Source organism: Myotis nattereri (genome assembly GCF_964212035.1).
Source record: "Myotis nattereri genome assembly, chromosome: 5".
NCBI lineage: Eukaryota > Metazoa > Chordata > Mammalia > Chiroptera > Vespertilionidae > Myotis > Myotis nattereri.
The window spans coordinates 53,929,594-53,956,586 of NC_138080.1; the positions used below are offsets into that span (position 1 = coordinate 53,929,594).

General features: G+C 44.0%; 1 pseudogene across 1 annotated transcript; it reads left to right on the top strand.

Moving 5' to 3' along the window:
- Positions 1–1,331: 1,331 nt before the first annotated feature.
- LOC308520257 (large ribosomal subunit protein uL11-like) lies at positions 1,332–24,161 on the top strand (annotated as a pseudogene). The gene is made up of 3 exons: positions 1,332–1,397; positions 23,645–23,915; positions 23,962–24,161. The product of its transcript is annotated as a large ribosomal subunit protein uL11-like (transcript).
- The last annotated feature ends 2,832 nt before the right edge of the window (positions 24,162–26,993 follow it).

Genomic DNA, 26,993 nt, shown 5'->3' on the forward strand with positions numbered 1-26,993 from the left:
TACATTTCTTTGTAGCTTTCTGTGAACCTATAATTATTTTAAAATAAAGAGGGTTTTTTTAAAAAAGAAGTGGGGAGTTGACCACCCACCTCTAGCCTATATACTAGTAGGAAGTTGGAGAAGTGGAGAAAGGAGAGAGTGGAGGTTGAGAGAACATGTTTAGAGAATGCTCTTGGTATATTATGATTCCAATCCTTTCCTTAGAGGTAGGATTGGAAAGCCAGCTCCTTGTGTTCAGATTAGTAAAGGAACATGCTAAGAGAATGATCTGTGTCCTCTGCAGTTGTGGGACAAATCAAACCGTGTCTGATTCCCACCCAAGATATTTCAAGAGCAAGAGTTGGGGTGGCCAGATACTGACCCACTAGCCAAGGAGAGGAGGCTGAGCTGGGTGGTCTGCTCTTGCAGTTGCTCAGTGCAAAAGATATGTGCCTGCTTTCCATGAGCCAAATGTGGAGCAGGCATTGTCTTACCCAAGGGGGCTGCCTGGAGAGATGAACAGACAGCATCAGAGATCAGCCAGAAATAATGTGAAACGCCAGCAAGCAGAGGAGCAGACAGTGATGAGCTGGAGAAGAGTGCAGTGCCTGTGAGTGAACCACAGAGGACAGGAGGTCTCCAGGGTTGGGAATGTCCAAAGAAACCACCAGACACAGAGGAGCATAAGAATTGGCTCTACGCACATCCCAGACCCAGAGAGGGCAACACTGAGCTCATGGTGGTATCAGGTAAAGGAAAACCATTCTGACCAACGTGCTCTTCTCCCTCCGGCCCTGGTGGGGCCAGAAATCACAGTTAATGAGATGGAGGAGGGAGATGGAAAAGCACACTTAGAAGAAGGGATACGTTCAGCTGCCAGACCCCGCCTGTAACAGGGCACAGGCAGTGAAGGAAGAGAAAGCAACGTTGAACCAAGTTCAAAGTATTATCCGTTACATGCGACTGGACTTTTAAATGATTGACTGGAGGCTCTTACGTTTCTGGGTGACCAGAAGACCCACCTGATATTTCATCTACTGGTAGATGCAAGAGGAAAAAAACTAAGCCTCTACAGCAGATTTAAAGGGACAGAGAGAGGCAAAGCATTGGTTCATGATTCTATGCCATGGTCTTGCTTGTTCAATGTAATAGTTACAGAAGGTGCATACTGATGGCTATTTTATCAAGAAAGGTAACACAGATCTGGAAAACAGCAATGAAAAGGAGCAAGGGGATAGTGTGGGGGGAGGGAGCACTGGCACATGAGAAGAGATTTTGAAAGATTATGATTTGAATCTGAAGACAAAGCTTGAAAGGGAAATCTTATTGAAATCAATAAAATCATAAACGATATGGATAAGGTGAAGAAAAACCATTGCCAGCCCCCAGAATACAATAACAGGAGGTCACCACTCAAGGTAAGAGAAAGAAAAAGCAAGGCCAAATACTCATAACGAAGACACTGCCTCTCAAGAAATGCTACAGGTGAAAATACCCATAAGTGGGTAGTTTTCAGTCTAAATTCACTTGAACTTGAAAAAAATATATATCTCATGCAGCAATTTTAGGGAGAGGGAAGATTCTGAAATTATATTAGCAAAATGAAACTCCTGAAATGCAATTAGAAGTACCCGTACTATACTGCCATTGTAATAATTCACTTTAATTTTCTAAACTACATCCCCTGTGACGCTTCAAGAGAGCAAGAGGTATCTGTTACTACAATTACTCCAACAAGATTAATGGTTATAACTTGCAATGTCAATAGCTATCATATTGATGAGAAAATGTACTTTGTGAATAAACAAAACATCACTAATGGAATGTTGCTTACATTGTTCCTCTAATTAACGTAACCCAGATTCTTTTCATCTCATCTGACGGGCTACCCTAGACGCTTAAAGGTTCTGAGTCAGGGCTCGCCGCCAAAGTGCGCATTGTATCACCCTGCCCAAGGCCTGGGTGGTGCTCTTCCCTCTGCCCAGAACACCGTTCCCACCCCCATCACACCAGTCAGATCTCTGCTGAAATGTCACCTGCTCGGAGAGACTTTCATATTTGTTTGCCCTATTTAGAATGACTGCCCTTATTTATCCCTGCTTAAAATTATAATGTTTATTTTCCATGTACTTATTGTCTATTTCCCTATGGAATGCAGCACCATGAAAGCAGCCAATGACTTTGTCCTTTCACTGCTGCAACCTTGCGGCCTAGAGCAGTGCCTGGTACCTAACGGGCAGGGCAGAGGCTGCAGTTTCCCACCTAACATGCACGTTCCCCTTCTCCCTTAGTAACAAAGTCCCTCTATTGTCAGGTCCCGCGGTTGTGCCCAACGACAGTACGACTTCTGCCGCTTCTCTTGTCAACAGGAGTAGTTAAAGAGGTCTAAGCAGAAGTCATGAGATGGAGCCTCTTGGAAAACACTTTGAAGGAGGCTTACTCTTTAAAGAAGGCATGCCTTTTTCCCCTTGGCTTGTTTTCCTTCCTACTGCTTAGAACATGAATGCAATGGCTGGAGCTGCAACAGCCATGATTGTGTCCATGAGGTAAGCTCACTTGTAAGAGCTACTCCAGGAGGGCCTGAGTCTTTGGTCCCAGGTCTAGACTGCCTACCTCTGGACTTTCACATGAGAGAGAGAAAACAAAACAAAGCACCTCTACATTATCTAAGATGCATGATTAGTTGTGTTTTTTTGTAGCCAAATCTAATTCTGATAGATGAGTGCTTAGTAAATATTTGTTGAATATACATGTGTTTTTCTTTTAAACTTTTAACTTTTAAAACGTTTTTTAAAATTAAATCTTTATTGTTCAGATTATTACAGTTGTTCCTCTTTTTTCCCCCCATAGCTCCCCTCCACCCGGTTCCCACCCCAACCTCTGCCCTCACCACCCGCCCCCCACTGTCCTCATCCATAGGTCCACGATTTTTGTCCAGTTTCTTCCCACATCCCCCCCACTCCTTTCCTCCAAGAATAGTCAGTCCACTCCCTTTCTATGCCCCTGATTCTATTATATTCACCAGTTTATTCTGTTCATCAGATTATTTATTCACTTGATTTTTAGATTCACTTGTTGATAGATGTGTATTTGTTGTTCATAATTTGTATCTTTACCTTCTTCTTCTTCTTCTTCTTCTTCTTCTTCTTCTTCTTCTTCTTCTTCTTCTTCTTCTTCTTCTTCTTCACCTTTCAGCATTTCATATAATACTGGTTTGGTGGTGATGAACTCCTTTAGCTTTTCCTTATCTGTGAAGCTCTTTATCTGACCTTCAATTCTGAATGATAGCTTTGCTGGATAAAGTAACCTTGGTTGTAGGTTCTTGGCATTCATCACTTTGAATATTTCTTGCCACTCCCTTCTGGCCTGCAAAGTTTCTGTTGAGAAATCAGCTGACATTTGTATGGGTACTCCCTTGTAGGTAACTGACTGTCTTTCTCTTGCTGCTTTTAAGATTCTCTCTTTGTCTTTTGCCCTTGGCATTTTAATGATGATGTGTCTTGGTGTGGTCCTCTTTGGATTCCTTTTGTTTGGGGTTCTCTGCGCTTCCTGGACTTGTAAGTCTATTTCTTTCACCAGGTGGGGGAAGTTTTCTGTCATTATTTCTTCAAATAGGTTTTCAATATCTTGCTCTCTCTCTTCTTCTGGCACCCCTATAATTCTGATGTTGGTACTCTTGAAGCTGTCCCAGAGGCTCCTTACACTATCTTCGTATTTTTGGATCCTTTTTTTTATTTTGCTTTTCCAGTTGGGTGTCTTTTGCTTCTTCGTATCTCAAATCTTTGACTTGATTCTTGCAATCCTCTAGTCTGCTGCTGAAACTCTGCATAATATCCTTTATTTTAGTCAGTGTATGCTTAATTTCTAGTTGGTCCTTTTTTTATAACCTCGAGGGTCTCACTAGATTTCTTGAGGGTCTCACTACATTTATTGGCGGTCTCACCAGTCTTTTTGAGGGTCTTACTAAATTTATCGGCGGTTTCTAGAAAGTTCTTGAAAAACCTTAAAAGTGTGATTTTGAACTCTATATCCAGTCGTTTGCTTTCCTCCATTTCTGTCATTTGTGACCTGTTTCTTTGTCTCCGCATTTTTTATGCTTCCCTGCGTTGGTAGAGTGGCTTTGTGTGCTAGGTGTCCTATAGGGCCCAGTGGCTCAGCCTCCCCAATTACCTGAGGTGGACACTCTTGGTGCACCCCTTTGTGGGCTTTGTGCACAGTTTTGTTGTAGTTAAGCCTTGATGGTTGTAGGTATCACTGGGAGGAATGACCTCCAGACCAATTGGCTGTGAGAGTCAGCTGTGTCTACGGCGGGAGAACTTCTGTGCTGAAGACACCCTTATGAGGCAAGACTTGCTTCAGTGGAGCTTTGGTGCTCACTGAGTCTGCCCCCTGAGTGTGTCCCTTATGGATCTGTGGAGTTGTAATTGGATGGTCCCACTCTGACCACTGGGTACACTGGCTCTTGGATCTAAGGAGGTGCTAATTAATCTCTGCCTGAGGCTACCCAGCAGGAGCCACGAGGAGATCTGCAGATTCCCCTTCCTTGTTTCGGGTTTGGAGGTGCCCAAATGAGGCCCAGCTGTGAAGCAATGCAAGCTGCTGTGGGGCCTTGGGCCTTCTCTTGGAAGTTCTGGGTCTGTCTGGCCCAGCTGCAGTTTGTTAGGTAATTTTCAGATTGCAAAGGGCCAGGGCATTCATATGCAAAAGCCTCTGCTGCAGCTTGGGTGGGGCGGGGTCTCAGGGAATCAACAAGGCGGAGCAAGCAGCTATGGCTGATCCTCAGCCCTGCCCTAAGGGGCCCCAGGTCTCAGTGTCCCAGTAATTGCTGCAAGCACCTTTGAGAGAAAGCTGCCCTCGAGTTCTGAGTTCTGCCTGCTGCCAGACAGTCCAGTTTCTCCCCGTATGAGTCTAGGTCCCCAGAGACTCGTCTGGAACTGGAGTTCAGAGCAGTCGAGGGCTTGTGACTCCCTCCCGATTCAAAAAGACAGCGCGTCCTCAGTTGCCAGCCCTTGCCACATGCGCCTCTGTACCTCTGCACTTTACTTCAGCGGCTCTTCTGGCTCTCAGTGTGCTTTTCTCTTTCCTTCTAGTTGTAGAATTTCCACTCAGCCAGCCTTCCTGTGGTTCTGGATGATGTCCGTTTTGTCTTTAAGTTGTATTTTTGAATTTGTTGTGGGAGGCAGCAATTTCCGGTGTTTCCCTATGCCGCCATCTTGGTTTCTCTCCTAACTTTTAAAAAGTTTTTAAAAACATACCTTGCTAGTTTCCCCACTCCAAACCTTTAGTTAAGCTCTGGAGTGAGAACTAGGGTGATTGTGATCATCACATTAGTTTGCAAACCACTTGTTAGAAGACCTTTTCAATGAGTGGGACCCACACAGAGCAGAACAAGAAAGAGCTGTGGAAACAGCTCAGCCATCTACCTGCTGGCTGTGCAACCTGAGGCATGTTGCTTAACCTCACTAAGCCTCCAATTACCGTCAGCAAATCGAGTCAACACTGTAAATTGTGCTTCATAACAATTGTTATGATAGGAGTTCTAAGGCAAACTAGGCTATTTTAGGGGGGGAAATGCCATGCCTTTGCCCACATGGCTATCCCTGAGACAATGCTGGGAAAACCACACGGGCAACCAAATCTACATGAGCATCCTCATGCTTGAATACTTGGAGGAAAAGAAGGCAAGTCATATAGAGAACTCTTTTGAATGCAAATTACAGAGACCATTGGGTCCAGCTCAGTTGAACTGAGGAATGTGGCTGCGCTGAAGGAGCACTGGCCCAGAGACTGAACAGTCCCAGGTTCTTCCCCATCTGTTCCCAGCTCTTCCTCTCTGCTCCATTCTTCCCTTCCTCCCTATAACCTCGCTTCCTCTGCTCTTCTGGCTCACATGGCAGGAAAACATGACTGGAGAGAACCATCTAAACTCAAGTGTTACTAATCCCCCCATTGAGGAGGAAACTCCGTCATACTATTCCGAGACAGATTGGCCCATCTCAGCAATAGGACCACCCAGGCCTCAGGAACTACAGTGTGGGGAGTAGGTGGATGAGTCCCACTGTAGGAACATGGCTAGTCCTAACATAACGATACGGATAGAGGCAGTGCTGGAGGTAGTTAGACAGACGTGAGACAAGCAAGGACCACCAGCCAGGTACAGAAGATCACCAGGGTGGAAAGTCCCAGGTACCTAACAATGGAAATCAATTGTAGGATGAGACCTCACCCCAAAGGTGACTTTTCCTCCCCTAGCATATTGCTGGTCATGAGGATTGGACCCCCTGACCTTTTCTCCCTAGAGATAACATCTACGCCAGGGGTGGGCAAACTTTTTGACTCGAGGGCCACAATGGGTTCTTAAACTGGACCGGACGGCCAGAACAAAAGCATGGATGGAGTGTTTGTGCGAACTAATATAAATTCAAAGTAAACATCATTACATAAAAGGGTACGGTCTTTTTTTTTTGTTTGTTTTATTCATTTCCCGCAGGCCGTAGTTTGCCCACAGCTGATCTAGGCCTTGGTTGTATTTCAGTTCCTGGCCCAGGTAAGCAGTAACCAGCCACAGCTGATCTCAGGACCAGCTGCATTGAATAATGACCCCCTGCCCTGGTACCATCCAATCAATCAATGGAGACCACAATCCCGAATGGCACACCTGAAAAGCTACTGAATATTCTATTAAGATCTTTCCTTGGGGCCTCCCCTAAAATCTCTGCCCTTAAAACCCTTATGATGGAGGACCCAATGGTCATGCCCCTGCCTTTTCCGTCCCTCTTCGTTTCCCTTTTCCTTCTCCTCACCATTCTCAGGCATGTTTACCATTAGCTTTCTCACTGCCATGCTCCAATGGCCCTTCCTTTACATCTAGAACTTGTTTGCTAAGCCCATTTCTTCTAGAAATTACTTTTTCTACCTCTGTACTCTACCCAATAAATGTTCTCTTACAGTTGGGATCTTGACTTTGAATTCTTTCCTAGCCAGAACCCAAGTACTGAGGTTGCTGAATCCAGGTTTGGTCTAACTTCCACCAGCCGGACACCTGGTGCCATTCCCACTGCCTACAACAATACTAGTAGGAACTATGCCCCACACTGGAGGGAAAACTGGACAGAAAAACAGTGTGTTCATGATGAGAACTGAAGGTTTTCTTTGGTGAGCAGAGTCTGGTCCGGAACTGATGCAGGAGTGCAAGTGGTGAGATATATGAAGTGAGATGCTGACTCTTCCAAAAGCTGGCGCAGTTGAACGGGTTCAGTCCCATCTGAGGCTGATAACTGGGTGTCACTGAGACTGACCTGGCTGCTGCACAGGCAGTTTAACCTGCAGCAGAGGAGGGCTTGCCGTGGTCCGGGGTTTAGTTTGATAAATATTCAGGTACAGTTTCCCTCAAGGACCAAATGCTCATGATGGTCTGAACATAGGAAAAAAGAATGTCTCTGATCAGCCGCCTTTAACCTATTGCATCTTTGGAAATAAAAAGACTATTTATAGATTTCTGATCCTCTTTCTTCGAGAGCGGCTTTGAAGATCATGTGCAGGCGACTGCAGGCCTCTCCTCAGCTGCAGCTCCCACTGGGCACATCTCCACTCACTGAGGGCCTCCCCAGGCTCTGAACCCTGTTCCCTCCCAAGCCCTGGCCCCACCGGCTGCCCGGGGTTAGGAAGAGCGTGCCTGTCGCTAGTCTCTGAGCACTCACTTGGCTTGTTCCCCTACCTCGGCCCACGCCTCCATGTGTCTTCCCGGTGGAGGACAAGATGAAAGCATATTACCCATAGGATGTAAATAGGCAAATAGCTTCTTTGCTCTTCAACTCACTGATTGGTTGACCAAATGTGCTTTGTGACAACTCAGCATCTTGTGGGAGGGTTCCTTGGGTCTGAAGCGCTGAGGCCTCTGTGAGGCCTAGAGCATCTTCACTCAGGGCTCAGGGCCAGAGAGTCGTAGCATCAAAGACTCTCTGTAAAGGAGGCTAAATGTCTTTCTAGATGGGCTCCTCGAAGGCTTTCTTCCCCCTGACACTAATACAAGCTGATGGAACTCTAAGTAGCCTAATTAAAATCAGGGTTAAGTCTCCTTATGACTTCCACTGCAGGGGGAGATAGAATAGCAAACACTTTTGCAGTAAATGCCATTGACCCTCAGAGGTGCTGGGGGCCCTGAATGTAGCGACAGGAAGCGGGAGGCCTGTTCAGCAGCATGGAACCTGCTTTGGCTTTGTGGTTGCATGAACCTGGGCATGCATTCTACTCTAACCCTGAGGACCTGCAGGCCTGGAGAAATTTTCATAATTCCTCTGGGTTTCTGCTTCCTCTCCTGCAAAACAGGGGTAATATCCTGTGAATTACTGTGAGGATTAGAAATGCCACGTGAAAGCCTGGCGCCAAGCCCAGCACAAAGTAGCATCCCAAATAAATGACACCCAGAGTTGCTGTGAACATACTTGAAATAGCACAACGCATCAGTCTCACCAAAGGGCTCTGCTCCTCTGTGTTTCTTACAGTTTTCTCTTGGGCGTTAATAGCGCCCCATTAGTTGCTGTCTCCTTGGGAACTTGTGCAAGCATCCACAGCGGAGTTTCTCCAGATGTGCTGCCATGCTTGTAGGACTGCAGAGTCCTGGGTCCTACCCTAGACCTCAGGGGTGTGGGGCCCAGGACTTGGCATTTAAAATTTTTTTTTTAATTTTATATTTTTATTGATTTCAGAGAGGAAAGGAGGAGAGAGGGATAGAAACATCAATGATGAGAGAGAATCATTGATCGCCGCCTCCTGCACACCCCCTACTGGGGATCCAGCCCACAACCCAGGCATGTGCCCTAATTGGAAATCAAATCATGACCTTCTGGTTCATGAGTTGATGCTCAACCACTGAGCCACACTGGCCAAGCAGGATTCTGCATTTTTAACAGTCATTGCAACTGAGTCTCACATGAGAACACATGAGGACTTCTGCTCTACATGGGATGGGGGGTTTTGGTGATTTTTTTAAGGCGGAGTGAGAGAGGGTGGGGCAGTGGTGCTTTTAACTGGTGAGGATGATCTCAGAAGGGTCAGAGGAGGTGCCCTTTCTCCCGGGTCCTGGCTGCTGGGAGGAGTGGTACCCATCCTCACTGTCCCGAGAAAAGGTCCTGTCTTGCCTAGGAAAGTGCCTAAGTAGCCAGGAGTCCACCCCAGATCTGTATACTATTGTCGTTTCTACAAAGTTTGGAAATTTTCCCAAATCAAAAATACTTTCTTTTTCTCAGCAAATTGGGAGCCTAACACCACATCAGCAAATTCTTATCTGTAAGAGAAACAGGACCAAGGTCTGAGTGAAAGTGAGTCCATCTCTAAACGATCGATTTAAAACTTGGAAGTAGGTTGCAGTGTACCAACTGGCCTTCCCTCCCCAAGGGGCAGGATGTAGAGAGATCTCATGACTTAAATTTGGATACGAGTCAGGAAACACAATAGTTTGGGTATTTTTATGGAGTTCCTTTTTGTTCTATTCTTTTTTTCTTCTTCTTTATTCCCATCCTCCAAAAATCCTGTCTGCATCGTGGTCTAAATATGAGGAAGAAACCGCTGTCTGAAGGCCATCTAGAACCAGCACTCTGTGTACCTGACTTCTGTGCATCTCCTTGGCATTGGTCCCCACTTGCTTCTGACTAATGTGGGACAACAAGCAGCTAATTGGCCTGGTCCATTAATTCAACCACACTCAACACAAGAAGGTCTTTGTGACCTGACCTACCGGGAATTAGGGGCCCTATACTTTGAAAGGGCCAAGTCTACCTCAAATGGAAATGAAGAAATCAAAATATTTCTTTTGCTGATATGTCTGTTGCTATTTGCCAAGTAATTCTGTAAACAATTAGCCTTCCCTGGCAGGTATAAGGGAAGCCTGAGGCTTCTGGGTATGAAACAGTATGAACAGTTCCCAAGTCAGTGCTTACCAGGTATTCTACTGGTTCTCATGTGGGACGATTCCAGAACCATTGCTCTTACTCGAGCCTTCTTTGGTTTCTTTGTTGCCTCTGAAACATAAAATTGAATTTGGTTAGGTAGCAGGGGAGCCATGCCTACCTCTAGTGATGAGTGTGGTAACAGGACTGATTTTTGTTCAGTGTTTTCAGCCTCGCATGATCTTGTGAGAAGACAGATTCATTTAGCCCAATCATTTGTTCTCACATATGTATATATCTGATGATCAAAGGGACCAGGAGAGAAAGATGGGTAACTCATTTAATCTTCATTCATTCACCAAAGCTCCAATAAGAAGCCACTCTAAGACAGGCTCTGTGCCAGGCCCTGGATTTGAGTGGAGCAGTGGACGAGGCAGAGCCTTGGCATTCGAGGACCTCACAGGGGAAAGTGTAAGCAGAAAGCAATCAAGATGCAATGGGAGTGGAACTAAGGAACAGCAAACATTGAGTGTGCCAGAACTTCATTCCTTTTAGGACCCAATAACCATTCATTCTATGGACATACCACATTTTGTTTCTGGCCCCTTCCCTCATCTTCAAAGTAAATTCTCTCAGATTCTGTATCCCTCGTCATCTCTCTTTCCCCTACCACAGCCAGGAAAAAGTTTTCCCTTTTTAGGGATTCTGTGATTGGGTTGGGAACACTTGGATAATCCAGGTCCTTAACTTAATCACATTTATAACCATATCCTGGGTTATGTTCCAGCATATTCTGTAACAAGTTATGGGAATTAGGGTATGAACATTGGAGGGGCGGGCATTATTCTGCCTACCATAGATATGTAAACAAATCGTGATAGTAATAATAATATCCAACATTTATTGAGAGATTACTATGTCCTTGGTACCCCTCTAAAAGTGCTACTTGAATTAACTTATTCAATCCCTATAATTGTCCTGCAATTTAGGAACTAGTCTTACTCCCATTTATAACTGAGGAGGAGGATGTATCATGAGGAGGTAAAATAACTTGTTTGAGATTTTACAAAAAACAGCAGAGCAAGGGCTTTAACTCAGCAATCTAGCTCTGGAGCCCATATAATTAAAAAAGGGTCATCCTACTTAATAAGACTGGGGATTCCTACCCTAAAGGATAGAGTGTTTCCTAATCAGGTTCCTGCCTTAGGTCCTAGCTGGTCCTCCCACCCTCAGGAGTGTCTGTGCACTAGGAAGGAAGGTGGTCCCTTGAGGGGGGTTCTCCATGGGCCTTGGGGCTCCACCAAGGACAGTCAGGAGCCCTTAAAATTTTGTTAATTCTGGCATGAGATTTGGTTGTCTTTGTATCTAGCTACTGACTGAGAAAACAGATAATGGCAAATGGCATATTATTAAATATTGAAACTTATTTAATAAATTTCTCTTATTGATCAGTATATTCACATCTTTAAGATAGATCTACAATTCCTTATCTACAATCATGAACTTCATAAAGCACTGGAAACCGTTTTTGGGGTATGTTTGTGACAAACTAATTCGGGTGGCACAACCTAACTTGAATTGACAGAAGGCTATTTATAGTCTTTCTTTACCCCAAATATGAACATTCCCATATTTAATTGCAGAACTATTAATGTTTGATTATAGGGTGCTACCCCGTACTCTATTGAGAATGTTATTAATACATGGTTTATACACCTTATTACCTGACTTCCAAAACCAGATATACCTGACTTCCAAAGCACATTCGGCCGGCCGGGAGGTTTGAAATTCATGCTGTGGGCCTGGAGAAGATACAGTGTCAGGAGTAGTATTTGTTGAATCTGTAATCGGTGGTTAGCGTTCGCATGAATCTATTGACACCTTGCAGTAAGTTCCCCCTTGTGCGCCCCAAGCTCGCTGGCCTCCTTCACAGTTTTACGGAGGGTCTTCTGTCCTAATTTAAAGTGCCTGAGCTCCTAACCTAGGAACTGCCTCAGCTCCTAAAGCAGCGGTTCTCAACCTGTGGGTCGCAACCCCTTGGGCAGTCGAACGACCCTTTCACAGGGGTCGCGTAAGACCATCCTGCATATCAGTTATTTACATTATGATTCATAACAGTAGCAACATTACAGTTATGAAGTAGCAACGAAAATAATTTTATGGTTGGGTCACAACATGAGGAACTGTATTTAAAGGGCCAGAAGGTTGAGAACCACTGTCCTAGAGGCTAGTTCTCCTCTGTTTAAAGTAAATCCTAGATGACTCCAATAGAGTCAAAGAAAACATTTCAATAGCATAAGGAGCTAGTATGGTACAATGACAGAATAGCATAGGCTGGTCTATAACCCCCACATGGAATTATAGAGAAAAACAAATAAACCACTGCCGATTGTTTATTAGAGCATGCTTCAAAGAGAATGACAACAAGCCGCGTTTCCTGCCTTGGGAGGCTCTTAGAAACTCGGGTTCGGTGGGGCCATGGCAGAGAGAAAGGTGCTGGCAGGAAGGGCATGAACCCGGATACCGGCCCTGCCTCCCCATCTCATGCTGGGTAACCACTCACGGCCGCTTTACTGCTCCGGGCCTGTTTCTTCCTCTATGAGACGAGGTGGCTTGGATGAGCTCTGCAGAGCCTGGGACTGGAAGGAGCGCCCTTTGATGAGGCAGATACGCGTTCAGGAACACGAGCTCTAACAGCATTCCGGAAGCTCGTGTTTAACCCAGGTTAGCTACCTGTAGAATGAAATGCATGTTTGACATAGAGAAAATTCAATATTTGTGCCAACTGATAAAGCATGCTCGTTTATATGCATGTTATAACTCATAAATATCTAATGTTCATCTGAGGTCAGTGAGTGGACCACTCCCTCCTGGTTTTCCAGTTGTTGACAAGTCAGCCCAGTTCAGAGCTGACCCCACGGAAGGACTCATTAATTCAGTCCTTACGGTGCGCTGGGCACTGTGCTGGGGAGCGGAGGAGAGGGACAAGCTGTGGATTTGCATTTATTGGCTCATGGTACTCTGTGGGTATCTCTCTATTCGCAGCATAACAGTACCTGCTGTCCCCCAGGTCAGATGATGAGAGAATAAGTTGTTGATTGGCATGTCAGTTCATTTCCACTTCTTTTTTATGTATCACAAATAAGTGAGGTGTAATGTTGGTGGCAGAAAACAGGGGGTTATTCGGGAAACCGGTTCTGTTTGGTTTCTGTTTACTTTTCCTCCAACGGAATACTGACTTTAAGCTTACCATGTGAACGCAGAAAAGCATCGCATTGAGATGGCCTTTACAGAAGGCAGTGGACATGGCTCAGGGATGCGAGCCCTACCCATCAGACCCGGGTGGCCATGTACCTGGCAGCAAGCAGGGCCTCTCAGCAATCCAGTGTGGCTGGGACCTGGCCTCCTGGCACTGTCTGCGCCCTGCAGACATCCGTGGGCCTCAAACAAGAGTCAGGGCCAACACTAGCGCCCTCTGCATCACCGCATAGCCACGGAGGGAGGATCGGGCACTGGTTCCTGGCTGCCAGGCCTCCCTCTGAGCCTGGCCCATTCAGCAGAGCAGATGGTGGGTGAGGCAGGGGGAGCTGTGGAAGCATGTGGCTCTCTGGGCTCTCTGAACCTCGCGATTGCTGGCAAATGGGGGCCTGGATGTGCATCAGGGAATGAGTGCCTGCTGAGCAGAGTCCTCAGCCAGGGCCTGAAGCTTAGAGCCCCCAGTGCTGGGGCGTCCCTCCCGTGCTCTGGCTTCCCAGGTACATACACAGTAGTGCTGACTCCCAGTAGCAGCCCTTCTGCTAAAAATCAGTTACTGGGCCCTGTGATGGAATTACCCATGCAGGCCATGGTCTCAGTGGTTGAGAAATCGGCAGTGTACGGTGCATCCAAAGTTTGCTGTTGCTCCTTAGGAAATATTTCTAGTACTCTCGCCTAAGGCCACACTCCAGGTCTACTCTCCCAAAAGCTCCGCTATAGAGCCTGAGTAATTCTCTATCTGTTACTGTCACCCACAGATACCCCAATCCCTTTCTGCCCTCTTTCATTCCAGCCCAAGCCTGAGGCATTTGATGGGGAACTCATTCCTGTACCGGAAGGTGTGGGTGGCTTGAGTTCTTCCTCTGAGGAAGATTTCCAGGGAGGAGGGCATTGTTTCCCTCTAAGGAACAAGCCACAAACGTTGGCATTTCAGCCTCGAAGGTGGGCCAAGGGAAATTAGGTTTAGATGGAGTGGCCATATCTGAAATCAAACCACGGAGACAGCTCTGATGCATAAGATTTCAATTGGTTGATTGTCAGAGTGAGGCTTGAAGACTTAGGATTTAAGTCTATGTCATTCCAGCTTTGAAGCTAAGCCCACAGCTGTGCTGTGACTCTGAATTAAGTGGCCCGCCCATGGACAGCTCCTCTCTCTTCCCAGGCAAGGCTCCCCAGATGCCCTTGTAGGTAAGAGCAGCCACACTTTTGCCCTCCTCTGTTGGCTCCTCCAAGCCTGGCTCCTTCCAGGCTGGGCAGCAGTGTGGACAGAGAGTGACAGAGGCTGCTATGAAGAATGATGCGTGGTAAGCCATGGCAGGGTAAAGACAGGAGAAAATAATGGTGATGATCTGTAAATACCATCCTTTCTATTCCTCCCTCTTCCCCCTTGTTGAACCAAGTGGATAACAATGTGGTGATGCCGTAACTGGTTTGGCTTGGTGGGTAGAGCGTCGGCCTGCGGACTGAAAGGTCCCAGGTTCGAATCCGGCCAAGGGCATGTACCTTGGTTGCGGGCACATCCCCAGTAGGAGGTGTGCAGGAGGCAGCTGATCGACGTTCCTCTCTCATTGATGTTTCTAACTCTCTATCCCTCTCCCTTCCGCTCTGTGAAAAATCAATAAAATATATTTAAAAAAAAAAAAAGAATGTGGTGAGAACCAGAGGTAAACCCAGAAGCGGGTTCCACAAGCAAGTTTTAAAGACGAATCCAGGCCCCTGGTGTAATGCTGACCACACTGGGAAGGAGAAATACGCTTCGCTCTGTGGCAGGCACTCCTCTGTTGGTGATGTGCTTTGACTGGAGACAGTAAAACTGATTCCTGATGGAGGAGGGGGCAGCCATACTGAACCTCAGAGCTTCGGTCAGCTACCTCCTCCTGACACCCACAAGGTCTCAGTATGCACAGACCAGGAGAGATCAGCCTCATCCTCCGGATTCTCACTTTCTGTGTCCCAATCATCTTTCTTGTGAGAGAAATAGCAGGTCATTTGGGTCACCCAGTGTCCCCCCGAGGGCGAGAGCATCATGAGAGGCTGAGGGTAGGGACAAGCAAGTGTCCTCCTATGGGCTGTCAGGAGCATGGAGTGCGAACTTCCTATGGCCTTTTTGATGGTTTGTTTTCTGCAGGAGTATTTCCCTTCTACCAGCCATTCTCTTTGTTAAAGGGAGCTGTTCTGTGTGTTGGATTTATTGGCTGTATCTAAAATCTATTTTCTCCAAAGGCATGTCACAGATGCCCACTCTTCTAGTCTATCCTGGGATGTGGCGAGATCTGAAACTGACGAGAAATGGATGAATTTTAAAACCCCAGGGGGAATGGAGCAGGTCGGTGCAGGACATCAGGGTTCTCTCTGAGTCCACTCTTTTCCACTGCGGCACAAAGGAGTTTTTAAATCAGCATCCCTCACCAGCCTGCGGATAAGCTAATCACTGGGGCTCTCTCTGAATGGATGGGAAAAATGTAATCTTCTCCCTCTCCTTAGGTAACAGCCTCAGCCCATCTGGGGGAATTCCAAGCCATGGCACATACAGAGGCAAATTTTTGATCTGTGGAATCCCACTCATTCATTCATTCATTCAGTAAATCTCTTCATGTTTGGCCCTGGAGATAAGGAGATGAATATTATGGCTTGCCCTGTCTACTGAAGGTGACTAAACAAAAACATATTCAAGCCATCATTGCATCCAAAAAGTAACTCCAAAACACTAATTTGAAAAGACTTATGCACCCCCACTTTCATTGTAGCATTATTTACAATAGCCAAGATATGAAAGCAACAAACAAAACAGAAACAAACCCATAGATACAGAGAAAAAACTGATGATTGCCAAGGGGAGAGGATTGGAGAATGGGTGAAATAGATGAAGGGATTAAGAAATAAAAATGGGCAGTTATAAAATTGTCATGGGTTATAAAGTACAGCAAAGGGAATATAGTCAATAATCTATAATAATAAAAGTGTAATATGCTAATTAGACCGGACAGCTAAATGACCTTCCAGACGACCTTCTGGATTAATCCAGGGCTGCGAGGGCCAAGCCCTTTCCTCAAATTTCATGCATCGGGCCTCTAGTATTGTAATAACTATGAATGGTGTCAGGGAGGTACTAGGTTTACTGGGGAGATCGCTTTGTAAGTTTTATAAATGTGTCACTTACTATGCTATACACCTGAAACTAATGTAAGATTGAATGTCAACTATAACTGAAAAAAATTTTAAGTTTTTTTTAAAAATGGGCCATTTTCCATGGAAATGGCTAAACAAAACAAAAACTAAATTCGTCATTCCAGTAAGTCAGTGATTCTTGACTTGCAAGTGGGACTGTGTCCTACGGTCAGTGTATAAGAGTCATCAAAGGGCTTTGCAAACTATATCCCTGAAAGTCTGATTTATCTTTTAGGGGTATTGCATAATTCCCTCCCCCTGAAAGAATCACCACGTCACTCTCTTATCACCGTTAACTGATGAGGAAATGGGTTGTACTGGGCAGGAGAGGAAGGTTGCTGCAGTGATACCTTTTCAAAGACAACATTTTTTAGATGCAATTTAGTACATTACTCAACAGTCTGAGCTATTGTTAATTACATTTAATTTAACTCTGGTCTACTTATCCTCATGCTTAGATTGTTGGAAAGAAATAGAGACAAAGCCGAAGCTTTCTTTCTAGCACTTGTGTTTAACTTGGGAAGTTCTTATCGCTCCTCCAGGCCCCTCTGCATTCTCAGTGAATCCAGAGATGAACATGTCAACAGCACTGTGCCTCTACTCTGACAGCATAAAATTCGTGACCTGTTTTTCCATTTTGTTTTTTAAAGAACAGTAAAAATACCATTTCCCAGCAACTTGCTCATTAGAATTTGCCAACTAAGTGTATCTTGGAACTTGCATATAATTCCTTTAGCAACTCTCTGGAAACCTGCAAAATTTACAACTGCACATGGGAACTCCACGTAAGAAAAAAAAAAGCTGCAGAGAATATTCATCTCTCTCTACTCAGAATAAAACATTTTTAAGCACAAATGTAAAGAAATCTTTGGGCATTTCGATTTAAACTGGCTTCACAGGAGCCATATATTTGAAAGCATTTTAGTAGAAAGCAAGTGTTTGGAGGGGATTCTGTAAGCGTGGCATACATGGCCTGTCCCCTGTGGACATTATTAGTTGGTCACAACACTCTTCTCACCAAATCTGGATGCAATGTCTGCATTATTTTCAACGCTGACCAAGGTTCTTAAACTGATGGAAGAAAATCAGGAAAAATAAGCATAGAATAGCTTCAAGGAAACAATTATGAACAAAATAGTACCCTTGTTTTCCCAGAGCTAACTTCTTATGGGTGAAACACACAATAAATCAATCAATCCTATATAATAAAAGGCTAAAATGCAAATCGACTGAACGGCAGAACAACTGGTCACTATGGCATGCACTGACCACCAGCTCAATTCAGGAGCTGCCCCTAGTGGTCAGTGCACTCCCACAGGGGGAGCACTGCTCAGCCAAAAGCCCTGAACCAGGCTCACGGCTGGTGAGCACAGCAGTGGTGGCAGGAACCTCTCCCACCTCTGAGGCAGCACTAAAGATGTCCCAAGGCCTCCTGGACTGTGAGAGGGCGCAGGCCAGGCTAAGGGGCCCCCCCCTCCCCACCAGAGTGCATGAATTTCGCGCACTGGGCCTCTAGTAAATATATATTTAATATTTGGAGCTGAGTTTGAGAGTTGCCTTTGAGTTTTTATTTTATTTTTTGCTTCTCTTCCAAATTAACAGAATAATGATCTTTATCTGGACACATGGCCTCCCAGTTAAAAGACTATATTTTCCAGTCTCCCTCATACGTTCTGATCAGTGATATGCAAGCGGGCATACTTTACAGGAGTTCCAGAAAGTTTCCTTAAAGGAGAGGTGGCAAATCCTTCCTCCTCTTTCCTCCATCCTGCTGCTGGGAAACTGGATGTAATGGATAGAGTCACAGCAGCCATACTGAACCTAGAGGAGTGGAGTCGAGCTTCTCAAAGCCACAAATCTTTGCTTCTCAATATCCATGGAGGCACCATACCGGCCCTGCCCTGTCCACCTCCAGACTTTTTTTTTCTTAAAAAAGAAAGAAATTTCCATTTTATTCAAGCTACTACTTTTTAAGTTTCACTCATAACTTAGCCTATCCCAACTGATAGTTTTAAAATATATATACACACACTCTACATAATGTTGAATTAGGTACATAATAGTGAAATCTATGTCCGAAAGTGGGTATCAAGTGGTCATTGAAGAGAGGCAGACTTCAGTGTTTCAACTGGAACAATTACAGATTTAAGTTTTGACATTTGGCAGAAGTAAAAGCACATATTTTCTTTTGTGGTTGTAGATTTTATTTATGGCTGGCATCATTTCTGAAAAGTTGCAGTGTTTGCCCAGAATAAATTAATGACTGGTTAAACTACTATATTAAATTGAGGGATTGTTTTCTATTTTAAAACAGTTTACAGAGGCATGAATTTCTCCTTTGCATTGGGTATTCCAAGGAAACATGTTTCATCTGCATTCTTGCCCTCTTTGTCTTCCATCAAAGCATCAGCACCATTGAAAACACCAGTGCTGCAATCCCATCTCTTGTTTTTTTAAAGCACCAACGCTGTGCTGATTTGCATATTAGTTGGCATAAATTTCAATATTAATTTCAATATTAATTTCACTGCCTCTAAATCTAGAAAATAAATACAGCCTGCTGCAATTACACAGATAACCAGTATTTAGGACACATGCATGCCTAAAAGTTTTAAACGTTCTACATTTAATTATACTCAGATTATACTTACACATATACTCACACAGTTGTCAAACTATAGGTTATGAACTTCATAATGAATTTATTCCTTTAGCCAGATGTAGAGTCTCCATTTCAGAGGAAATGATAATACAGTTTCAGGAATGTATTGGTCAGGACCACTTTTAATTATAAATGACAAAAAAACTAACCTAAAACTGCTTTAAGCTCTACTGTGAATTTATTGGCTCACTCAATTCAGAAGTCCAGGGGGTTGTCTGACTTTGGGTACAACTGGACTGAGCGTTCAAATGATTTCTCTGGAACCTTTCTGCTCTGACTCCTCTGTCTCTATTCTCGAACAGATGCCCTTTACATGCCATGCAAGATACCCCCTGCCAGTCGCAAGCAAATAGCGTCCTTGCCTCTTATATTCTCAGAAGAATTAAGGCCCTCTCTCTACACATCAACCCTCAGTCGGGTGCTCAGCCTATAAGTTGGCAGATTTGCCAGAATTACATGCAATAGGAAGGAATAGTTCACAAAAGAAACCAATTGGGGACACACACACACACACACACACACACACACACACACACACAAACCAAAAGGAAAAAAAGGAATGTGTACTCATGAAGGGAAGATGATCATTCATTGGCTTTTGCTGAAATGAAGATGAGGTCAACTTATTACTGGGCTGAAAAAGCTATGTCCCTTCTTAGCGAGTCCGGGCCACTACAGTGGAAGAGCCCCTAGGAAGCTGGTGGCATGTACTAGTGCTTCTAAAACTCTAATGTGCATACAAATCACCTGGTGTTTTATTAAAATACAGCTTCCAATTCAGTAGGTCTGGGGTAAGGCCCAGGCCCAGGTCATGTCTATGTTGCTGGCCCATGAACCACACACTTTGAGTAGTAGTAAGGGTTGACCCTCAATTGCTACAGAAAGTCTGTTTGACCTGAAGAGCACAGCTCCCTGTCTTCCTTCGGAGTTGTCTCATCATCGCCACTTTGACAGAGCTCATGGATAAAGCCGCCATTACTGCTGCCACCCAGGGGCTAACAAGGTCAAGATCCCTGCCTTTTTTCTCCTCCTGGCACAGGTGTACTGGCTTCTGCTTTGGGTGTCAAACAGTCCCTGGTGGGCTAGTGCCCCCTGTGACTGGCACATGTCAAAGCAGAGATACTGTGCTGAGCAATTAGGCCTTGCCACTGTTTCATGCCTTTCCGAGTGCGTGCTCCTAAATTATAGAGTTTAGGAAAACCGTTCCACTGATAGCACTACTTTCTGGACATGCCAAATTACTTGTGTGCATAATTTACAACAAATTCATAAGTCTTACTCAGCACCTGGGTGTTCTTGCTCATTTAGTGTGCAGGTGTATAAAAGATGTATGATCTCTTCTCCGGGATGCTCTCCAGACATAATACTCATCAGCTGCATCCTGAACAAACAAGAATTTCATCTGGGCTTTTGAACAGAGACGTGAGAATGTGAACGACAATAATGGGGAACCAGGCATTATCTAGCTGAATGCTACATTTCTCTGCTTCCCTCTCTGCCCTTTTCCAGACATAGCCTTGATTCACCTCCCCGCCCCCCTCCCCCCGCCAATTTAGCCCACATCCAACACTCCATTTCCTATCTCCATGAAGGAGCAAGGGGTGAAGGACAAACCTAACAGGACTAGTCTTTACTAAATTAATTCAAGTGAAAATGAACTGCAAGAATGGTCTTAATGGGGAAGAGAATTCCTGACCAGAATGTGTTGAAGCAGAGAGAAGCAATCCCAGCCATGTGACTTGGGAGATTACTGGCTAATTATATTACTGGTAAATTTTGCCTGGTGAAGCCACCTCCTTCTCCCCTCCCTCCCCTCTCTGGGTCACTACAAGGAAGAAAGAACACAGAGCGTGTATATGTCATCAGCTCACTCCCTTGCCACAGCCCTCTCCAGCCCTCCAGCTCAGAGTTTCTCTGGCAAATGTCTCTCCCAGAGTCGCAGCTTGGTACACACTGCCCAAAGAGAAGAAAATCTCAGTATAGTCAAGCATGTGCTTGTGGGCATTTGTTTAAGGTACAGGGCTCAATTTCCTGTATGGGAACTGATCCATTCTTGGGAATCAAAAATTCATACCACATTTTGTAGAAATCTGATGGGAAATTATGTCTGGGGAAATTTCCGCAACTTAAGCTATGCAAATTCACTATTTGATTGTAATGCCAATCCATGATCTGTGCTACTACCCTGCCTCTTATAAGATGAGAGTCTATAAACACTGGCACGTATATTAAAAAAGAATCCACCAAAGTAAAATTAGTCCTCAGCAAATGCTTATTTTTCTAGAATGTTATTTCTCAGATGGATTGGTATAATTTTTAGTGGTACATATTTCCAGCCTATAATAAATATATAAGTCTATCAAAACCTGATAGAAAAATGCATCAGAACATACACTGTGAACTAGGGATCAATTCTACAGTTGTCTCAGGGGAGGTATCTAGTAACCTAATAGAATGTTTCCAATTCTAATTTCTCTGATTCTGTGAAATCAATTTTTCTATAAACTATAACCAGTACATGAGTATGTTGCAAAAACTAATCGTATTGGCATAATAGGCATGTCAAATTCCGGTGTAATGGACATTCTGTTGTCCTTTTATTGAAACTAATAGACTAGCGTGAAAAGGAATAAAATACTGAAAATGATAAGTTTATGGCTCTGACTTTTTTCCTAGCCTTTTAAATTTGACGGTAGCATATTGGCTCTCAATCTCCTTTTATGGGTATTTGAGTCTGACCCTGTTAAAAATGACAAAGAAAGGGCCAAGAAGAAGTATTTTCCCACTGTCTTACCCTCAACGGTGTGGTCGAGAAATAGCCGTGCTACGGCATCTCCATCTGCAAGGCTCATGTGTCAGCTGCTGTTGCTGGGAAGGTTCAATGAGGGAGAAGAGTTACGAGGATGAGGCTCCTGCTTTGTAATGTTGACAAATGAGCTGATCTCGGCTCTTTGTTTCAAAAATGCTTCTACCCAAAGAGAATAGGGTGAAATTGAAGTTGGTCATGCCAACCCAGGATGACCTTGAATGAAATAGATCTCTCTGTTTACTAGGCATAAAGATTACAGTGAGACTCATCAGTCAGGAGGCCAGCAGTATCATAGATTTATCTTACTGATTTGAACTTCACAGGCATTGAAAGCTAAAGCTTTATGGCTAATTATTATTGTTCTTTTGTTGTTATTTCATGTGGTTTGGAAAGCCTCTACCAAAACAGATGGAATTTCCTCTTTGATACTTATCACAAGTGTGCCTGATAATTAATTTTGTGATTATCTGTTTAATGTTTGACTCCCCCATGGGCTACAAGTGCTATGAAGTCAGGAACTGTATTCATCCTTTTAACTTTGTAGTCCCCATTGCTGCCATAGGTTCTCAGTAAATAGAGAGTCCAGTTTGCTTAGTATAAGTTTTTACCCATTTTCCTGTAATAATTATTTAAATATACAGTCACCCTATCATTAGGCATGTGTTAGATGGAAGAGTGGGGAGCAAACACTGAACTGTGCATTGGAAATGGCACTGGGGTTTGGAGTCAAGAGCCATTGGTTGAAGTTCTAACTCTCCATGTGACTTGGGCAAGTGACTTGAGCTCTTTGAGGCTAAGCTTCCTCACTGTGAAATGGGAAAAATACAGATCAAATAGGATGTCTATCACACTATAATTTCTCAATAAATATTTATTTTATTTTCTTCTTCACTTAAGTTGTCACTATCCAATACTACTTTCTGCAATGATGGAAATGTTTGATATCGCACTGTCTAATATGGCAACCACCAGCCACACATGGGTATTGAACACTTGAAATAGGACTAGTACCACTGAGGCATTGACTTTTTAAATTTTTATATAACTTTAATTAACTTACATTTAAATAGCCACGTGGTGCCAGTGGCTACTATATTGGACAGCACAAGTTATGTCCTGAGCTTCCTTATGTTTCAGAAGCCCTATGAGGGAATTACATACAGAGCAAGTTTTAATAGAGCTCTCAATAACTGTTCTGGGTCTCCAGCATCTGGGATTAATGAGTGTTTTCCATTTTCTTTTGTGAGTCACATATTTTAGGGCTCACTGATTTGACATTGTTTTAGCAAACTGTCCACATCTGGATGTTCGTTAACTTTTTAAAAACCCAGGACAGTTCCCATGATTATAACACACATTTGAAATGAAATGACTGGGTCTCCATTTCACCCATGAGAGACATGCACCCCTAGAGAACATTCGCCATGCTAGGAGACTCATAATTTTACAACACTACTGGACTCCCACCAATACTGTAAAGCCACCAAATGTGTTTTATTTATGAAATAAATAACTTGTGGTCCCTTGGACTTTTTTTCCAGCTTTGGTGAGCAATATTATAAGCCATTTTGAATGTGAATGTCAATCTTTTTAAATTTGGAATTTAAATTTGGGGGTAGGGAAATGGCTTATTCCACTAAGATTTCAGATTGTTGCATTAGTTCTTGAGCAAAGTGTATTGTTCACTTGAGGAAGGAGAATGGAGTGATATATTTTCACTGGATTCCAGACAAATTAAATGGAAGACCTATTTTGACACTTTACCTGGAAAGGAGACATCATTAAAAACTCTGAGGAGCTTTTTGGCTTTCGGCTCGGAGGAGGCTTAGGTGCAACTTTCTTCGGGTTCATCTGACACCAGCTGCCTCCACCCTGTCACCAAAGTTCGACCCCAGTGAGATCAAAGTTGTATACCTGAGGTGCACTGGGGGAAGAGTGAGTGCCCTGTCTGCTGTGGGCCCCAAGATCCGCCCCCTAAGCCTGTCTCCAAAAAAGGCTGGTGAGGACATCACCAAAGCAACCAGTGATTAGAGGGGTTTGAGGATTACAGTGAAACTCACAGGCCCAGGTGGAGGCAATGCCTTCTGCCTCTGCCCTCCTCATCGAAGTCCTCAAAAAACCACCAAGAGACAGAAAGAAGCAAATAGACATGTGTGTGTGTGTGTGTGTGTGTGTGTATATATATATATATATATATTAAGCACAATGAAAACACCACTTCAGTGAGATTGTCAACATTGCCGGACAGATGTGGCACCAATCTTTAGCTAGAGAACTCTCTAGAACCATTAAAGAGATGCTGGGGACTGCCCCATCTGTGAGCTGCAACATTGATGGCCGTTGCCCTCATGACATCATAGATGACATCAGCAGCCGTACAGTGCAATGCCTGGCCAGTTAAGAACTATAAAGGAAAACATTTCAATTAAAGATCGTTTGACAACAACAACAACAAACTCAGATGACTTTTCTCTGTAGCTGCCATTGAACTTGTAGTCACGAGTCATTCACTCCAAACACAATAGGAGATTGCACTGCGAGCTGATTTTTAAAGCGCTGTGTATGCATATTAATAGCAGACAGAGCTCCTGATCGCCAGAGGAAGCCACTGTGCCCTGGTTACAAAACAGGCAGTACTTCAGAAACCTAAAAGGGTACCAAATATGTACTTTCAATTTGTTTGAATGAATAGCAAAATCAGGTTTCTCTGAAGCTCTAGCTAGTTCTTTTTTCACTGCAGCAGTGAGGCAGGGCCGTTCATGCCTAATTGTGCCAGCATACAGGCTCCACGCACAGACGGCAGGACCTGAGTAACTATCATCTTTGTCCTTTCTGATTCACTATAAGGGTTTTTTCTCTATGGATGCCCAGAACTGACCTTTCAGAATGTGCCTACAAGAGAAATTTGTTTTCCATCCGTCACCACACCTTCAGCCAGGAAGACAGCTCTGTTCCAAAGCAGGACAAACTAAAGCACTGGCTTTATATAGGAAAATCCAGTTTCTTCACTGGCTTTCTCAGAAGCCACTGGGCCTGGTTGCTGGGTCCTTGCCGACAGGAAGTCAAGGGACCACACATTACTGGTGGCTCAGTGCACACCAATAGTTAATTCTGACTCCAGTGGTGAGGGGGTCATGAGATTATACAGTTACAGCATGATTAACTCTCTGCTCATCAGTTCACTTTTTTTTTAATTGGAAATGTTGCTGCAAATGTGGCATCAATTTCATTCGGTTCCACCTTATTACATAGCACAGCTTTCAGAGATATGAGGCACTGTGGCTAATCCTAATTTAATTTTCGAAGAATTTAGCTCTCTGGCTTACTACAAGCCCAGTTCCATTTCTGGTGTGGTCCACAGTTCTGAGACTAGAGTTACCTGCGTGAACTGTGGTACCAAAGAATAACCTTGGATCTGGACGAAAAGTGCAAAATCTCAGAAGTTTCCTGACACTGAATCTGTGTCGGCAACAAACGCAGTTGGATTCCGCAGCACAATTTACATGTGGCCACGGGCATCTGTACACCCTCGGAACCCACTATTAAGAACATCATTCCCATCTTCCAGTATCTCACAATTCCCAGAACCCCAGCATCGGCCTTTCAGGAGAGCACTCAGTGTTCAGAGGAGTCCCTCTCTATTAAAGGAAATAAATAAGTTGATGCCTTTTTAATCTGAGCAGATGCATGGAATTTCCTGTGGGGAATTCTCACAAGGATGTTTTTACTTGAATGTTTTTCTGCAAGAGAAAAAGAAGAGCCTGGTGCCTTCCTGGATCAAAAGCACAGGCTTTTCATTAACTTGTGATGAATACATATGTATCAAACCCACATCCACTTAAGGAGGGGGGAATTAGCCTCTTGGTTTATTGGACCAGGCAGGGGCCATCCATCTCATCAGTTCTTAACAGAGCCTCAACAACTCCATAATTGAAGAAATTCTTCCAGGACCATAGCTATTATTTAGCCGTTCTATTGCCTAGGATCCACACCAGGAAAATTATGTGCAGACACAAATCAGCCATTCTCCTGGGACTTATTTGCTGGATGTTGCTTGGCAAGAAATCCCACAGCATCAAAATTATGCTTAGAGAAAAAAAAAATGGAAGGCTCAAAGTGAGCCATGCTGCTTTCGGCAGGAACAAAGCAGTATAAAAATAAAGCCTGTGATGCACCAGTTTCCTCCTCACTGATATCTCTGATCAGAGCTGTCTCCTTTCAGTGTGTTGGCTAGCCTTAATGTGACAGCTCCTCGGGCCAACACTGCCACAGTTTCTGCTTCTGGAGAATTCTGAACTATGTCGAAGCTAACAAACAAAACCTCCTTATATAGGTCCCACAAACCTTCATCTAGGGACATATTTGTGAGTGTGGGTGTGGGCGTGTGCCCACGTGCACACACGGGAGCTGTGACTACCTCACATAACCCTGTAAAGTAAAGATAACATGAAGGTTGAAACATCTTAAATTAAAGCTGCTAATTTGTCTGTGATTACAGAAAAATTTTATAGAATTGTCCAGTTGCTCACCTAGAAAAATAAAAACTCAAGAGGGCTAAAAAAAGAATAAAGAACTTGCTAGATTTTAAAACTTATTAGAAAGCTGCAATAAGTACAACTATGATGCCAGCACAAGAATAAATAGCTAGACCAATGGAGCACAATAATGGATAAAGAAACTATCCATGGCTTCTGTTTCTGTATCTATAACTACATCTTTTTATATATAGATAGATGATAGACACATAGAGGATCTGTGTATATGCTGTAGGGTATGATAATGTTGGCATTGTGTGACAGAGGAGAAGGAATATGAACTTAGAATCAGGCAAATTCAAACCTAGATTTGAATTCCAGTTCTACTACTACCTAGCTGTGTGCTCTTAACCAAGTTAATTCTCTAACTGAATATTAACTAGCTACATCTATAATGGGGGCGATGATATATATCTTGAAGGTATGAGGACTTGAGAATCAAATGATATCCTACATGTATCAACTAACATTTTTAGATACAAACAACAGAGACATACTCTGGCTAATTTGGGCAGAAGAGGAATTTATTCAAGGCTATTGCATTGCTTACAAATTTCCTGAGAAGGTTGGAGAAGCAGACTTGGGAAAAGGAGGGACCGAGGAAGGCTGGGCAGCAGCCAGGACCCCAGAAACTCATGGCACCAGAGAGCATGTGAAGACTTCCAGCAGGAACTGTTGAGGCTTGGCCCACCTCTTTG